Raw genomic sequence first — 15,758 nt, 5'->3', positions numbered from 1 at the left:
TATTTATATGAAAGCCCTGTAATAGTGTGTGTTAAATCTAATTTTCTCTAACCTTTGTTGGTTGAGTGATTTAATTAGTGCCTCTATTTGACTAGGCTTTAATTACTTATCCAGTTTTGATTTAAATTTAGTAGGCTGTATATTAGTTTATCTGTTTATTTCAGGTTATCTATTTTCTTGGAGCATAGACTTTTAAAATATGTCCTTACAATTCTCTGGGTTTTTTTGTTGTGTGTTTTTCCTCCCATGTTTAATATGTAATTCTATTAATTTGGATATTCTCTCTATATGTTAGTGTTAATTTGGCTCAGTATCAAACTTACCTATTTTCTTTGCATTGTTTTGTTTCATTCTGTTTTATTGATGTCATCTGTAAGTTTGATTATTTCTTGCTTCCTACTCCTTTGTGATTTTGTTTTTCTCTTCATTGCATTGCATTAAAGTATGTCATTAAGTTGCTCATATGATATCTCTCCAGACTTTATATGTAAAAAGTTGGTGCTTTGCATTTGATTCTAAAACTGACTTCCTGTGTCTTACCTATTTGGGTAAATAGTATTTTCACTTGATTTCAATTTTTTTAAAAAATGGTTTTAGTTTTTAATTTCCTTCTTAATTTCTATCTTGAATCAATTTTCTGTCAGTAGTGAGTTGCTCACTTTCAACACGTTTTTAAACTGATATTGTTCTTGTTTTCATGTAGTTTTAATCTGTGGTGGTTATGTAGGGTATAGGGTATGATTTAAATTTTTTTTTACTGTTGATACTTGCTTTATTTTCAAGACTTTGGTCAATTTTGGAAGAAATTCTATGAGCTATTGAAAAAAAGTATATTCTGAGTTTGGGTTAAATCTTCTCTAAAAGTCTGCTAAGCTTATGTACATGTGAAATCTTTAAGCTACAGCTTTTCTCGGTTTAGTTTTTGTCTGGATCACCTGTAAATTACTGAGAGTGAGGTCCTGAAGCCTCCCACTACCACTGTGTGGAGGTCAATATACTTTTCTATCTGTAATAGTATTTCTTTTATGAAGACAGTTACTTTTGTGCTTGGTATATGAATGCTTAAAACAGCTTCTTGGCAGATTTTTTTTTTCAACTTTGATGACTATGTAGTGTTCCCTGTCTCTTCTGATTAGTTTTTAGTCTATTTTTTTTTTTTGTCAGATATTAAAACTGTTACACCTGGTTGGTTTTTTTCTCCATTTTCTTTGAACATGCTATTTCTTTCTCTCATCCCAAGGTAATATTTATTTTTTACTTTCAGATCTTGTTCTTGGATATCACAGAATGATGCATCCTGCTTTTTTTTGATTCTTTATTAATTTTACTTTATTCACTTTGTATCCCCCTGTGGTTCCCTCTGTCCTCCAGTCCCAATTTCTCCCTTCCTCTCCCCTCTGCACAAATGCCACTCCCCAAGTCCACTGATAGGGGAGGACTTATTTTCCTTCCTTCTTATCCTAGTCAGTTAGGCCACATCAGGAGTAGCTCCATTGTCTACTTCTATTGCCTGGTAATGCTGCTTCACAATACCGGGGGCCAGGGGTTAATGAAAGAGCAGGCCAAACAGTTCATGTCAGAGACACTCTCTGTACCTATTACTATGGAACCCTGAACTGCCATGGGCTACATCTCTGCAGTGGTCTTATGTTATCTCTATGCATGGTCCTTGGTTTGGAGTATCAGTCTCAGGAAAGACCCCTGTGCTCAGATTTTTTGGTTCTGTTGCTCTCCTTGTAGAGTTCCTGTCCTCTCCAGATCTTACTGTTTATCACTTCTTTCCTAAGATTCCCTGCTGTGTGCCCAACAGTTGGCCATAAATCTCAGCATCTGCATTGATAGACAGGACTTCTTTCATAGGATTCCTTGTACTTTGCACAAAGTTCGGGTCAAGAGATTAAATATTTATACGTTTTATTTTTATTGAGTGTGGTAAACATCTTTAAGTTGAAATTTTCTTTCAAGTGCCATAGGGAGAGCAGAAATTGTTGTAGATAGATCATGCTCAAATTTGGTTTCTCCAACTAATGTGGTTCATAGTTTGGCTGCCAAATTTTCTCTCATCATTTGGAGAATATGTGTCAGGCCCTCTCTTTTCTAGAACCTCCATTGAGAAATCAGGCTTTATTTAATGGCTCTGTGTTCATGAATTTTCTGATAGCTCCCATTTTTTTTTTCAAATTTCATATTTTTTTCCTTTCTTTCCTTGCCTGCAAATTTCATTAATTACTGGTTCTTAATTACTGAATAGTATTCCAGTGTATAATTGTTCCACTATTTCTGCATCCATTACTCAGTTTATGGACACCTGTGTTGTTTCCAGATTCTGACAATTACGAATAAAGGTGCTAGGAACATAGTAGAACAAATGTCCTTGTTGTGTGCTTGAATATATTTTGGATATATGCCAAGGAGTGGAATAGCTGGATCTTGAGGAGGCACTATTTCTAATTGTCTGAGAAAGATCCAGAATGATTTCCAAAGTGCATGTACATTTTCCATTCCCACTAGCAATGAAGGAGGTCTCCCTTTTCTCCACGTTCACTCCAGCATGTTTTGTCACTGGACTTTTTGATCTGAGCCATACTGACAGGTGTAAGATCATCCTGAATGAGGTATCCCCAAAACAGAAAGACATACTTGATATATAACTTAGTTCTTAGTGGACGGTAGATATAAAATATAGGATAAACATACATAATAGGTATATCAAAGGTAGCTAAGCACGAAGGAGGACCCTGAGTTATATGGGCAAGCCTCACTCAGACAGCCAATTTGGAAGAGTGAACAGCCAATTGGGAAGAGCCAACAGGGAAGAGCACAGGAGCCTACAACAGAGAGCCACTGATAGATTCTACCCAGCAGGGTATCAGAGCAGATACTGAGACTCACAGAAATAATTTGGGTAGAGTGGAGGGTACCTTATAAAACAAGGAGGAGATAGAAAAACCTAGAGGGGACAGGAGCTCCTCAAGGAGAGCAACAGAAACAAAAAAAAAAAAAATCTGTGCAAAGGGGTTTATTCTTAGATGAATGTTGCAACCAAAAAATATGCTTGGAGATAACTTAGAATCCAAGCAGGGATGTAGCGCATGGACAGCTCAGGTCACAAAGGAAGAAAATGTAGCCTGTTTTGATGAGACATGATAGGCTAGGATCAGATTGAAAGGGAGGAAGACCTCCTCTATCAGTGGACTTAGGGAGGGGCATGGGAGGAGGGGAGGGATGGAGGAAAGCTGGGATTGGGAAGGGATGTGGCAGGGGTATATAGCTGGTATACAAAGGGAGTAAACTGTAATTAATTATAAAGTAATTTTAAAATTAAAATAAAACAAAATATATTAAAACAAGTAAATGGAGATTGTAACACTAACATGTTATAAAATTCTAGGATGTATAATGGTACTGCAAATAAGTATTATTTTTTTCCAAGTCATCCTGGCTGAACCAAGACATATGCAAACAGATTAGTAATGTCATAATTAAAATAAAATTTCAACCTTTCCCTACTTCCATTTCCTCCCTCCAACCTTCCCCCTTTCTTCCTGCCTTTATATCTTCTAAAATTCATGACTTTATTAAAGTCATATTTATTGTTACATGTACATGTAAAAAGATAAATATAGTCATACAACACACTAAATTTAATTCCTGTTGCTTTGTGAATATGATTCCAGTGCAGAACACTTGGTATTGGATTACTAACTAGTGGTGTCTTTTGGGGGTAGTAGAATGTCCTTTACCAGCAGTTATTAATTGCCTTTAGTTCTGTGTTTATTGATGAGTCACTCATCCCACATCAACAAGTCTATTAATGTCCTTTTTTTGGGTTTTGTTCTTTGTTTTGAAAAAGTATTGCTTAAAAAAAAAGAAAGAATAAAAGAAAAATTATTGTTATCATCACCACACATCCAAAAGTTCCCATCCTCCATGCACCCTGGAAAGTCCAGTCAGAACTTATCACTTCTATCTAAAATATACATCATATGTTTTAAGCATGCCTGTCACATTTTAGAGTTCTGGTTAAGTATTTACTATATTCATGAAAAATAAAAGAAAAAAAAAACAGTAAACGAAATCTCTAACATAAATCCTGTACTAAGCTCTCATACAGAGCTTATTCATTCATTCATTTGCTAATATAAACTGTGTTGTGCTGGGGAATAGAAACTTAACTTGAATTTCATGCTTACACACACAAGAGGCTCTACCACTGTGCTATGCCATTTATGCAGCTCCCTAGTAGAATTTTGAAATAGTTAAAAATCTTTTTCACTGAGTTCAAGGGATTTACCCGCATGAGACAAAGCCAGTAAGATAATGTTTTATTTTATTTTATTTTATTTTATTTTATTTTTTAAACAAGACAACACAACCAAAGAAAGTCTAGATCTGCTCCAGTGTTCTACTGGCTTCCTCAAGATGGTAGGCAATGGGACTTGGGTCCCGAGCCAGCTCTGCTCTGTTGTTTTCTCTGTCTGTGCTGTGTTTGCTGATTCTGACTGAGGTGAGTCGTGCAGTTGTGGAGCAGGCAGAATGGGGCCATATCTCCCCAGCAATAACAGAATGTATCCTCTCTACAGGATGGTGAGATTCAGTGCCATTAGCCACAACATCCTGGAAGGTTTCAACAAGATAGTGAAACTGGGCTTCTTGGTTAAGTGCCAGGAGCAGCTTGTACCCAGAAGGTTTTCACAGGACTATGAGAGTGGGTGCCAAGTTTTGGAGTCTTACCATCAGTACCAGAATTTTCCATTGAACAGGCAGTGAGAGTGAACAACCAAAGTCAGAACCAAGATCGATTTGTCCTAGGAATGTTTTCACAGAAGTTAGGATTTGCTGGATGGCCTAAGGCTGCATGTTCAGAGCTGCAAATGGATGTTTCCAGGAATGCATCCATAGCAGGTGGGCTTGGGCAGGAGTCTAGAATTTTATTTTATTTTTCCTGGAATGATCCTGGTGGCCGGAATTTGGATCTTTGCATATTCACATGGATTCTTCTTTCACCTGAGAAACAGACTGCAGGAGTTTGGAGCCCACAGTAAGAGCTGCTGGTCACTCTCCTCCCAGTGCTGAGCTGCTATTTATAGACACTGTGTGGTTGGCCCTTCCATCTTGAGTCTTCCATTTAATTTGTCTTAGGCTTTGTTTTACTTGGGATAATGTTACAATTCCTAAAATCTGTGTGGACACCTTCTGAAGGGACCGATGTAGATTCCAAGATTCATTTGAGGTTATATTTACATCAGATCCTGTGTCCACCTAACTTTTAATTTTAATTATATTTTGTTCTCATTTTAATCTTGGTCTGTGGTCATTCATATCCGTTTGCTAAAACTACTTCCAAAACCACAAGTAAATCTATATCCTTGTGTTCCACCATGCCTCTACCCAAGTACACTGATAGGCGAGATCCTCCTGTCTTTCCCTCTGACCTTAGCCTATCAGATCTCATCAGTACTGGCCACATACTGCTCCCCCATCGGGGGAGGAGTAGGTGTCAAAGAGCCAGCCATTGAGTTCATGTCAGAGACAGTTCCTGTTCCCATTTCTAGGGATCACACTTAGACACTAAACTGCCATAGGTTACATCTCTGCAGGGGTTCTAAGTTATCTCTAAGAATGGTCCTTGGAGTATTAGTCTCAGAAAAGACCACTTTGCACAGATTTTTTGGTTCTTTTGCTCTCGCTGTTGAGCTCCATCCCCTCCAAGTTTTCCTCACTCTCTCTACATTCGTAAGATTCCATGCTTATTATTTTAACATTTTACCTGACTGAAATTGGCTTATTTTGTTGGTGGAGATAACCTTTCAAAATAAAATTTAAAAAAGCAGTTTTTGTTGTAGAGGATTGTTTTAGCAATTCTGGGTTTCTTGTTATTCCATATGAAGTTGAGAATTTTCCTTTCCAGGTCTGTAAAGAATTGTGTTGGTAATTTGATGGGCATTGCATTGAATCTGTCGATTGCTTTTGGTAAGATGGCCATTTTTACTATGTTAATCCTACCAAGCCATGAGCATGGGAGATCTTTCCATCTTCTCATATCTTCTTCTAATTCTTTCTTCAGAGATTTGAAATTTTTTTCATACAAGTCTTTGACTTCCTTGGTTAGGGTTACTCCGAGGTACCTTATGTCATTTGTGGCTATTGTGAAGGGTGTTGTTTCCTTTATTTCTTTCTCAGCCCTTTTGTCTTTTGTATACAGGAGGGCTACTGATTTTTTTGAGTTAATTTTGTATCCTGCCACTTTGCTGAAGGTATTTATCAGCTGTAGGAGTTCCCTGGTAGAGTTTTTGGGGTCACTCATGTATACTATCATATCTGCAAATAGTGATAATTTGACTTCTTCCTTTCCAATTTGTATCCCCTTGATCTCCTTCAACTGTCTTATTGCTCTAGCAAGGATTTCCAACACTATGTTGAAGAGATATGGAGAAAGTGGGCAGCCTTGTCTTGTCCCTGATTTCAGTGGGATTGCTTTAAGTTTCTCTCCATTCAGTTTGATGTTGGCTATAGGCTTGCTGTATATCGCCTTTACTATGTTTAGATATGTGCCTTGTATCCCTGATCTCTCTAATACTTTGAACATGAATGGATGTTGGATTTTGTCAAAGGCTTTTTCAGCATCTAGGGAGATTATCATGTGGTTTTTTTCTTTCAGTTTGTTAATATGGTGGATCACATTGATGGATTTCCGTATATTGAACCACCCCTGCATACCTGGGATGAAGCCTACTTGGTCATAGTGGATAATATCTTTGATGTGTTCTTCGATTCGGTTTGCAAGTATTTTATTAAGTATTTTTTGTTCCGGAGGTATCTCCATCCCTGATCTTAAGTTGTACTATAGAGCAACAATTTTAAAAACTGCATGGTACTGGCATAGAAACAGAATGGTGGATCAATGGAACCGAACAGAGGACCCAGAAATATACCCACACACTAATGGACACCTGATCTTTGACAAAGACACCAAAACCATACAATGGAAAAAAGATAGCATCTTCAACAAATGGTGCTGGTCTAACTGGATGTCTACATGTAGAAAAATGAAAATAGATCCATACTTGTCACCCTGCACAAAACTGAAGTCCAAGTGGAGCAAAGACCTCAACATAAAACCAGACACATTAAATCGGCTTGAAAAAAAAGTGGGAAATACCCTAGAACTCATTGGTACAGGGGGAATCTTCCTGAACAGAACACCAACAGCACAGGCTCTAAGAGCAACAACCAATAAATGGGACCTCATGAAACTGAAAAGCTTCTGTAAAGCAAAGGACACCGTCATCAAAACAAAGCAACCACCTACAGATTGGGAAAGAATCTTCACCAACCCTTTATCTGACAGAGGACTCATATCCAGTATATATAAAGAACTAAAGAAGCTGAAAAGCAGCAAACCAAGTAATCCACTTAAAAATGGGGAACTGAGCTAAACAGAGAATTCTCTGTAGAGGAATACCGAATGGCAGAGAAGCACTTAAAGAAATGCTCAACCTCATTAGCCATTAGGGAAATGCAAATCAAAACAACCCTGAGATTTCACCTTACACCCATGAGAATGGCCAAGATAAAAAACTCAAGTGACAACACATGCTGGAGAGGTTGTGGAGAAAGGGGAACACTTCTTCACTGCTGGTGGGAATGTAAACTTGTACAACCACTCTGGAAATCAATCTGGCGCTTTCTCAGACAACTAGGAATAGCGCTTCCTCAAGATCCAGCCATACCACTACTGGGCATATATCCAAAAGAGGCTCAAGTACACAAAAAGGACATTTGCTCAACCATGTTTGTAGCAGCTTTATTTGTAATAGCCAGAAGCTGGAAACAACCCAGATGCCCCTCAACTGAAGAATGGATGCAGAAATTGTGGTACATCTACACAATGGAATATTACTCAGCAATGAAAAATAAGGAAATCATGAAATTTGCAGGTAAATGGTGGGATCTGGAAAGGATCATCCTGAGTGAGTTGTCTCAGAAGCAAAAAGACACACATGGTATATACTCACTCATATAGACATACAACATAAGACAAACCCACTAAAACCTGTGCATCTAAAGAAACTAAGCAAGAGAGAGGACCCTAACTAAAACGTCCAATCCCCATCCAGAAAGGCAAAGAGGATGGACATCAGAAGAAAAAGAAAACAGGAAACAACCTAGGAACCTACCACAGAGGGCCTCTGAAAGCCTCTGCCCTTCAGACTGTCAAAGCAGATGCTGAGCCGGAGGGGCAACTGTTGGGCAGGTGAACGGAATTTTAGGTAAGAACTGGGAAATAGTAAGAGCTGGAGAGGACAGGGTCTCCACAAGGAGAGCAACAGAACAAGAAAATTTGAACACAGGGAACTTCCCAGAGACTCATACTCCAACCAAGGACTATTCATGGAGATAACCTAGAACCCCTGCACAGATGTAGCCCGGGGCAGTTCAGAGTCCAATTGGGTTACATAGTAATGTGAAGAGGGACTGCCTCTGACATAATCTGATTGGCCTTCTCTTTGATCACCTCCCTCTGGGGGTGGGGGGAGCAGCCTTACCAGGCCACAGTAGAGGACAATGCAGCCACATTTGATGTGAACTGACAAACTAAGATCAGAAAGGAGAGGAGAACCTCCCCTATTAGTGGACTTGGGGAGTGGCATGCAAGCAGAGGGAGGAGGGACGGTGGGATTGGGAGGGGAGGAGAGAGGGGCTTATGGGGGGATGCAGAATGAATAAAGTGTAATTGATGAAAAATTTAAGAAAAAAGGGAAAAAATAATTTAAGAACCTTAAATGAATTTCAAAATTGGAGGAAAACATGGAGTTAGTCAATTGGCATGGAGCACGTCTCGCCCTTGGGGGCAATGGTCTCCTGAACCTACTCAGACCTTGGACACCACCACTGCTAGTTCTAGAACTGACGCAGGATGTTCCAACAAGGGGTTAAGGCTTCTCATAATATTTCCTATAAGCCCACACCTATTTGTCTATATCCCCCATTTTTATTCATTATTAGCCAGATAGAGCCATGTAATTGTGGTAATGATACTTGCTTTTTTGCCCAATGCTGGAATGCTAGTAAAGTTAGGTATGCCCTGGTTACTCGCATGCCTCACTGGGTGCCTGTGCCCATTGATGCCCCTCACGCTATGACTCTCTTCAGACAGAAAAGGGATCTTGGAACTACAGCCACCATTGTTACTACCATCTCATTGACGGCTGTTGGAGCTACCACCAGGGCATTAGCCATGAGTCATACTGGGCAGAGTGCTCAGACCCTGAATAATCATTTAGCCAATGTAGCTCATGCCTTAGTTGTACATAAAGGAATTAATGCTCAACTAAAAGGAAGCTTGATGGTGTTCAATCAGAGGATTGACCTCTTGCAGGAGCAAATTGATACCCTATGGCAAATCGCTCAACCTGGCTGTCAATGAAAGTATGCTGGACTTTGTGTCACTAGCATACAACATGAGAATTTTTCCTGTGCTGCAAATCTGTCTAAACAATTGTCAAGCTATATTTTAGGTAATTGGACTGGAGAATTCGATACTACGATGGAGCAGCTGAGAGTGGCCATTGTCACAGTAAATTCTACTGGAGTGGACGCAGGACTAGCCACAGTCAACATGGATTTTTATCAATTATCAACATGGATTGCTGCAGCCATGAATCATCTGAAGGAATGGGCGGGCATGGGAGTGTTAGCAGGCCTTCTGGTGTTGGTCTCCTTGGTTTGCCTGTGGTATATATGCAAGATTAGAGTCTCACAACAGTGTGATGCAGCCATGATCATTCAGGCCTTTATAGCCATTGAAGCAGGACATTCTCCCCAAGCATGGTTGGATACCATAAAAAGCTAAAATGATACGCTCAGGATGCGAGGCTAAGCACTGCACTCAGGGTCAGCCGCTTTGGATCCAGAGAAGAGCATGTCTGATTGCATGCGGGTTGATGCCCCAGGTCCCGCCTCTGAGAAAAAGGTATCAGACGGGTCTGATGCTCTTTGGGTGGATGACACCTAAATGAACATCTGTACAAAGTCCCAATTTATTTCTAATATCAGAGATCAGACCTCTACTCTTGCCTGATGCGTCTAAAACAAAAAGGGGGAACTGTAGAGAGCTGCGGAATGCTATGCCTTAAAGATGTAGCTGGTTTCCGCCTTCCACCTTCCCGATGGTGAGTGCTCTCTGTCACGAACAACTCCACATTTGGCTAAGGCCGAGGATCTGGCTTGCTTCCATGTATGTGGAACTATCTGCATTGCCCCCGTGGCACGCCTGGGTTGGCTACCCAGAGGCTATTTAAGCTGTGGGCTGGCTTTCCCAGGGGTCCGAGGATTGTTCAATGTTCCGGAATAAACTGCATTGAAAAAAACAAAAACAAAAAAAAAAAAAAAAAAAAAACAGTTTTTGATTTTGTCTAAGACGTTTCTAAACTTATCCAGGAACGAATTAAGCTTGCTAAAATGAATTTGGACTCTCCTTCTTTTACTTAAATATTGTTTATATAAGCAAAGGCATTGATTCTGAAAGATTTTAATTCATGAATTAGATAATTCATTAGGTTCTTCTTCATTTGGAATTTTTATTAAAGAAAATAAATTATTCTCTCATACAGTACTCCCCTATTACAATTTTACATATTTATATTCCTCTAGCTCCACTCCACATCACCTCTACCCCAAGATATTCTCTGCCTCTGTTTTCCTTTAGAAAACAACAGGCCTCCAAAAAACAGCAACCAAACGTGGCAAAACAAGATACAGTAAGACAGTACTAAATCCCTTATATTGAGGACAGACAAAAAAAAAACCCAATAGTAAGAAAAAAAATAGGCAAGAAATCAGGATCACACCCAGTCTCAATGTTTGTAGTCCCTGAAAAACACAAAGGTAACAGCCATAAAATATAGGTAGAGGACCTATGCAGGTTATAAAACAAATTTTTGAGAAGTATTTTATGATGTGTTTGATATTTAGAATCCCTTCTTACTTCTTATTTTGGTAACAGGTAAAGAAGGCCCTATACATAATATGCTTAGATATGATACTCCTAATTCCCAGCCAAATACCTTTGAACAATATGAAGTCAAACCAGGAAGAGAAAAAAGAAAATCTCCATCATGGAAAGGGGGACCACTGAACAATTCACACATTCCTAATTCTGTGAAAGGAAGTGGTGCTAAGAATAATTATGAGAACCCAGCTGCAAAACATGTTACAAGATTTCTTGGAGAAGAAAATATGGAGGACAACCAGAGACAAGTGGAAAATACACCATCCAAGCCTGTGCTTGAAAGGCCAAGTAAATCAAAGAGAAATGCAAGTGATACACTGATGGTGGGTCCATCTACCAGAAGTCAGACTAGGAAAAGATGCAGAAATTCACAAATTTGGAGAGAAAGTTCATGGATGGAAAGTAAGTTATATCAAGTGACAACATGATTGTTCCACCATATGGAAAGGATTTATTGTAGCATGAAAAAGAGAACAGCCAGAGGCATTTGGAAGTATGCACAGCAAAAAGAAAGGAAAGGTAGAATAAACATATCTAGCATTCTGGTCAACACCAGAGTTTTCTGTAAGAAATGGGAGAATAGCAGGAGATGGACAATAAAGAATACCTAGTGAGAATATCTAGATTATGAGTAGGATCAGTAGCTGGGGGAGGCCAGGGTAGCTATGGGTGATTTGAAGGACATTTTTTGTGTAGGGAATGGGAGAACCTAGTGGCTAGCATGGAACTTGATATGCTCATAGGCATCATAGGAATATGTTAATTGGAGAGCAAGACATTCCTTTTGCTAGAGGTAAAGCAAATTGCTCCTTTTGGTAGCCAGGGAACTATCATAACGAGTGCCTGGGTTATGCTGACATTGATCTAACTGCCAGAAATCCATGTATTGTCCATGTTGAGTTCATTTCAGCATGTTTGAACTGCCTTTTGAAGTTTGGCTAATTGACTGTCTTTGGACCTGAACTAGGTCACCACTGAATTCAGTGAACATACTGTTACAGATTTTTTTTTTTTTTTTAAATTCTCTTCCAAAGAATGGCTATTCAGTAAAATGGGTTCCAGTAAATTGTCAATTTCTGACATGGAACTTTCATTAATTTTTTGACATCCATTTTCAGGAGGATTGTTAACATAGCCATTTATTTTTATAGTACTCTCTAGTATTTAGTGATAGTCATAAATATTACATATATGTTAGCAATTTATAGTTCTCTTTTATAAAGTAAGATGCAGGAGAAATTCAACAGTGCAAACAATGTTTCATTATGATAACCAACTATCTCTTATCCTTAGCCAATTATGTCTGTCTGTGGAGGCATTTTTAATCTTGAGAAATTATTATGATTGGTTAAAACTAAGTTTAGGCACCATACTGTGACTTACCTACTGTGAAATTACCAAAAATGCTTCTGGTTTCATACAACATAAAATGCATCTTCCGAGAGGTATCTCCATGGCATAATAGTGACTGTAATAGTAACCTTGAAAAAATAAAAACAAATATGTATTCTAACCAAAGAATTTATATTTTTCTTCACAATGTGAAATACGAATTTTTACTCTAGTGCCAAGGATTATTAAAAGTTTTCTACTTGAAAATAGTATTATATTAAGTCCCTATATCATACAATATAAATTTAGGTTTTGTAGCATGCTCTTATATATACTATTGTAGACCCAGCATATTGATTTTGTATGATAGTTAATTTATTTCAACTCCAAATCAACAAAACATTGAGAATGATATGGAAAATCCTGCCAATATGTATTCTCTGAACATGCCCTCATCCCTGATATTATTTTGCTCAAATGTTAATGAGATGCATCACTGAAGGTCTGTCCCTTGTCTTTCTTATGCCTTACTTAGTAGTTAAAGAGAAATATTATCTATTATTATATGTCTTAGTTTATTTCTTTAGTGAAACACCATAATCAAAATTAAATTGGGGAGAAAGAGGTTCATGTAATTTTATAATAAAGTATACTTTAATTTACAGTATTATATTGTAAACTATAATCCGCCCTGAAGAGAATTTAGAGGCAGAACTCAAGGAACAAACCTGCAGGCAGGAAATGAAGAAGAGATGTTAGAGAATACTACTTACTGGTTTGCTCTCCTGACATGCTCAGCCTGTTGCCTTACACCATACTATCCTTTTCTCCCAGGTGTGGCAGCAACAACATTGAACTAGCTCTCTCACATCAATCACTGAACAGGCATTTGTACAACAAACCTGCCTACAGGCCAATAAAATGGATGCATTTTCACAGCTGTAGTTCATCCACAGATGACTCTAGATTGAGTTAGGTTGACCAAAAACAAACAAATAAATAAATAAATAAATAAATAAATAAAATGAATGAATAAATAAATAAATAAGCCAGAAAAATAGAAACAACAACAACATCCAAAACAATAACCCAACCCAACTAAAATAAAAGAAACAAACAACAAAAAAAAACTAAACCTACTAACAACACATTATCTGAGAAAAGAGCCCAACTCGATATTACATATAAGCAACAGCATTTTGCATTGTTTTAAAATACAGTGATTTGTCTAGGATTCTGAGTATTGCATGAATCAAAGAAAATTTTACTTTTTCTTTGTGTCTTTAAGGATCAGCACTAATTTGGGATTTTAAAAATCATGCCACATCAAAATAGTTCCATATGTTTACCATTTCCGTTCTGATATGCTTACCAATTATTTTAAACCACCTTCCCTTTCTTTTTTACCTTTCTAACAACACTGAAAAGTAGACTGACTTCTGTAGTACATTATGTAAGTTAATTTTATAGGCTTTAAGTTATTTCATTATGACAGAAAGTCTGTTTAAAACACATCATCCAAAAGACATAGGTAAATGATTTAAATCTAAATGGAACTTACTTCATTTTTTGCCTCTATATTAGTCATATATTTTGGAGAACACACGTATTATCAAAATCATGTTAGACAAGCCTAGAAATAATTCCACGGAAAATGAATATTATATAATAATTTAACTTGAAATACAAAACTAATATACACTATCATATCTGGAGTATTCATTAAATGTCCATTTGAGTACCTTGGCCATGAGATTTAAGAATGTGGCCGTTGACCTATCTTGCAGAGTAAAATATCACAAAGATTTCCCTCATGTTCCCCTTTCTGATATTTCTCTTGCAAATAGATGATGTGATCAATCAGTTAGGAAGAGGTTTTATAACTAAAGGTGTCTTTAGGTCTCTAGGTAGGAGAAAAGACAATCAATAAAGCTTTCCTTGGCTGGAGTTTGGCTATATAGAATCTTTGTACAGTTGCTTCTGCTCATCCTTCTGCTGAGGTGTTAGTGAGTCACACTCTACCCTACGGCAGACTAGATTTCCTCTGAATGGAACACTGTGCTGCTGCTTTTAAGCATTTTTTCTCTCAGTAAAATTATTCTGCATGCCAGGATTCAAAGAATACTTGCAGGACACTTGCTTTGGGTTTCCACAGTGGACTGTTAAGGAAGAAATCTTCCTTTCTCTCTGATTCACCTTGTTACTGCATCAGCAGGAGTCTTGTCAATTTTGCTTAAACTTTTTGTAGACTTCTTTATTTTTTTTAAATTCATTTATTTTTTATAAAGTACAGCTTATTCACATTGTAGCCAATATTAGCATATTCCCTCATCCCCTCCCTAACCCATATACTTCCAAGCCACTCCCAAATCCACTGATAATGGTGGAAATTTCTTTTGTCTCTGAATCATCTTGTTACTACATCAGCAGTAGTCTGGTCCTTGTTTAAAAACTGTTTGTAGGCATATTATGTTTTCTTTTTAGAATTTTATACATGAGTACACTATATTTACATCATTTCTTTTTATATATCATTATAGTTCTTTATTAGGAAGTTATATCTTTCTAAATTATTTTTATTTTTATTAATTAAAGTTTATTCACATTGTATCACCTCTGTACCCCCCTTCCTGCGTCCCTCCCAATCCCACTGTCCCTCCCTCTTTTCACGTGTACCCCTCCCGCAGTCCACTGATAAGGGAGGTCTTCCTCCCATTTCCTCTGATTCTAGTCTATCCTAGTCTATCTGGTCTCATCAGGAGTGGCTGCATTGATCATTTCAATCTCTCTCTCTCACCTGAAAGTCCTCCCATCTATCTCTACCTTCTCAAACCATGGTCCCTCCTTTCAATAATGTAATATACAAATGTAATGACTACTGAGTAAATTTACTGTAGCTCAGGTTTATATGTGTCTAAGGCTGGCTACTTTGTGGAATGGATAACCTGTCTGTTCTTTGGAGGAAACTCCCTATTTATACACTCTTACCATCCACTGCCTATAACTCTTCATCTAGGAGTGGGGAATCTTATGAGTTACTGTAACCCTATTTGTATGTGTACTGGTGAGGTCTTTATGCAGTTTTGTTGTAGGAACCATGCTGGTATATATTCTTGCAACTCTTCCAATAAAATACTGAAAACAAAGATTCTCTGGGATTTTTCTAAGTTATGTAAACCCTGAAATTTCAGTTTTGTTGCATTTTAAATCTGTGTTGTGATATGTGAAGGGTTCTGTGGGTTTTTACCTGTGTTTTGTCTCTTGCTACTCTTTCCTTTGGCCTTTATCCTTCCCTTTGTTAATACAGCTATCACAGGGGTTCTTCTCTCTTCTATACATCTACCCTGAAATTTTTTGCTATTGTGTATGCTGTGTAAATTTTCTGAAACACTTCATCTTCAGCTCCATTTCC

This window comes from Meriones unguiculatus (genome assembly GCF_030254825.1).
Source record: "Meriones unguiculatus strain TT.TT164.6M chromosome X unlocalized genomic scaffold, Bangor_MerUng_6.1 ChrX_unordered_Scaffold_31, whole genome shotgun sequence".
Taxonomy (NCBI): Eukaryota; Metazoa; Chordata; class Mammalia; order Rodentia; family Muridae; genus Meriones; species Meriones unguiculatus.
The sequence above is the reverse complement of the archived record's forward strand: the minus strand, read 5'-3'. Positions refer to the sequence as shown.